This window comes from Sparus aurata, chromosome 4 (genome assembly GCF_900880675.1).
Source record: "Sparus aurata chromosome 4, fSpaAur1.1, whole genome shotgun sequence".
Classification (NCBI taxonomy): domain Eukaryota; kingdom Metazoa; phylum Chordata; class Actinopteri; order Spariformes; family Sparidae; genus Sparus; species Sparus aurata.
Window position 1 is genome coordinate 1,824,470 of NC_044190.1, and position 3,036 is coordinate 1,827,505.

Genomic DNA, 3,036 nt, shown 5'->3' on the forward strand with positions numbered 1-3,036 from the left:
GCTCCTTTTTTTTTAAAGATCTTTTGTTTCATCTGCAATAACAGAAAAAACCTTGCTTTCCTTTACTTCCTTTATTATTTCTTCACGGACCATATCCGACAGGCATTCCAAAACTTTGTTTTGAATTGTATTACTGATATACTTGCCATTTCCTGCACCATTCATTTTTTTTGCAACCAGCGGACTGTGCTTCGAAATCAATTCCATCATTTCTACAAAGTTTGTTTTGTGAAGCATCATTTTCAACATGTCCACTTTGAGCAACGTTCTGCATGGTGGTAAGCCCAAGCACTTCTGCTATTGTCTTTATGTACATCAAGTTTTCTTCAACTTTTTTTTGTAGGCTTTGTCTAAAGCCACTCATATAGAAGAATCTTTAACCCTCTGGACTCTATGCTGGCCATTTGTGTCCACCTCACTTCCTTTTTGTTGATCATTCTAGCTGTGTTAATGCATATGGAATGATATTTCCCAAGGGTCTGGATTTTTGGCTGATCTTTCAATTTTCAAAACCTGCTCTTTAAATATGTCAATATTATACTGTGTATCTACAATTATACCTTATGGCTCTATCATGGACACTTTTGGCCAATTGAAACCCATTAAAACCACATGTTTTAATTCCTTGTGATTTACAATATAAAATCATATAATTTAGGTAAAATGGCTTTCATTCTAAACTCAACACTTGAAAATTTTAGTTTTTAATGTTTTTTACCAGATTGTGTCATTTTCCATTTTTGGGCAAGGGAGCAATTTCAGTTAATATTCTTAGTTTCCACTAGGGGCGTATGATGGCTTCCTGCACTCCAATGGAGCAAATGAATGACACAATTTTGACATAGGTGTGATCCTAAGGATGTCAGGTAATGATGTGTGTTTGTGCATGGAAAAAAAAATTAGTATTAGCAAGATAAAGTGACATAAATTACAGTGTATCATACCATACAAGTTTTGGTGAATTACTCTTGGTACAGGTTATTGAGCTTTGAGTTTCCAAGGCAAACCTGGCTGTGATGCACAGGTTGAAAACACCTGTAACTTTGATCTTTTCATAAAAAAATGCCACACACAACTACACAATAGCCTTTACATTCTCAAATAGCTGCTCTCCAAAAAAAAAAGGATCACAGGTCATCTTGACCTCTGGCTTCCGAGGAAACAAAAACAAAGTCTGACACTGTTTATAAATCTGTCCTGGAGTTTTTGCAGGTGCAGTCAGTACTAATGCTATAAGTGAGCCTATCAGCTCCCAGATCCTTCTTTATCTGTAGGATGGCGAGAAGGTCATATGCCCTGACTGAAGCACTTGAGTATGTGATTGGCTCAGAGAGTAAAGATGGAGAGAAATCCTTTGCGGTTGAGGAGGAGAAATCTTCTACCCAAGATGAGGACACGTCCTCTCCTGAAGATGATGGGACACCTTCCTCAGAGGATGACAGCAACACCACTGATGACGACTTCCAGCCAGTGCCTGATTCCTCTTCCTCAGGGGAAGAGGACAGTACAGACACAGCGATGGAGGCCGATCAGCTGATGGCAGAGACAGAGGGGCTGGTGGGTGAGTGGGTGTCTCGTCATGGGAAAATAATGTGGTTTCCCACTGCTGAAGAGACCCTGCACCACAATCCAGTATCCAATGGTTTCACCCCAGGGCCCACCCTGTATGCAGTTGCCCATATCAGCAACCTGAGGTCTGCCTTTGACCATTTTATTACAGAGGAGATCATTCAGCTGCTGTGCACCAACACAAACCTGCATGGAAGGCGAAGGTGTGAGGATTGGAAGAATGTGGATGAAGTGGAGATGAGAGTCTACATTGGGATTCTGATTCTGGCTGGCATCTACCGCTCAAGACATGAAGCAACACGTGGCATGTGGGATGCCAAGACAGGACGGGCCACGTTTTGTGCCACGATGCCCCTCTACAGCTTCATTCAGATCAGCGCTAACATCTGCTTTGATGACAGGCTCTCCCACCCAGGACGCTTCAGGAATGATAAACTCGCTGCATTTCGCATCCTGTGGGAAAAGTGGGTTGCTTGCCTCCCCCTCTTATTTAATCCAGGGGTTGATGTGTGTGTGTTGACGAGCAGCATGTTGCATTCATAGGTCATTGTGGACTTCGACCAGTTGCGTGCACAGACCTTTTGAAAGGCAGGGGCGAAAGGCAAAAAAAGGGCACATACAGCAAGTTCTTGCGACTGAAGAGGGCACAGTAGCGCGCGTTTTGGCTCCGAGGAGGGCACTTTAGTGCCTGATTTTGTCACCCAAGAGGGCAGTCTATCATGTTTTAACCAGCCAAGGGGGCAGTTTGTTGTGTTTTGCCAATCAAGAGGGCACTTTAACGCACTTTTTGGCTCCCAAGAGGGCGCTTCAGCGCGCGTTTTGGCTCCCAAGATGGTGTTTCAGCGCGCGTTTTGGCTCCCAAGAGGGCACTTTAGCAAGCATTTTGGCACCCAAGAGGGCACTTTAGTGGGCATTTTCCAACAATTAGGCCACTGCCCACCCCCCCATGCACACCACTGACATCTACAATATATTCCCAACAAGCCTGCACAGTATGGCATTAAAATCTGGCTCACCTGTGATGTGGCAACCTCCTATGCCTGGAGCATGGAGATTTACATGGGAAAACGACCCAGTTAATTCTGGAATTGATTAAAATTTTGGATTTCATGATCAGGACTGATGTCAAATTTGAAAAAGAGGAGCAAATATTTTCAGTATATAGTGTTTGTATATAGCATTTTGTAAGCAAACAGGAGGTGGAAACTTTTGGCCATGCATAAGCTAAGAGGGAGTTTTTATGTTTTTTCTGCCACTGCACAAAAAACTAATGAAGCATAAAAATCATTGATACTGCTTATTATTGACACACATTAAGCTGAAATCATGGTTAAAGAATAATACAGGTAGCATGTATTATTTTGCAAAAACATGGTGATTTAATGCTATTCTCCCTCATAAATCATCAGCATTATGTTATCTTATAGGCATTTAAAGGGTTAAAATTCAGAATTTAAATGAAATTTT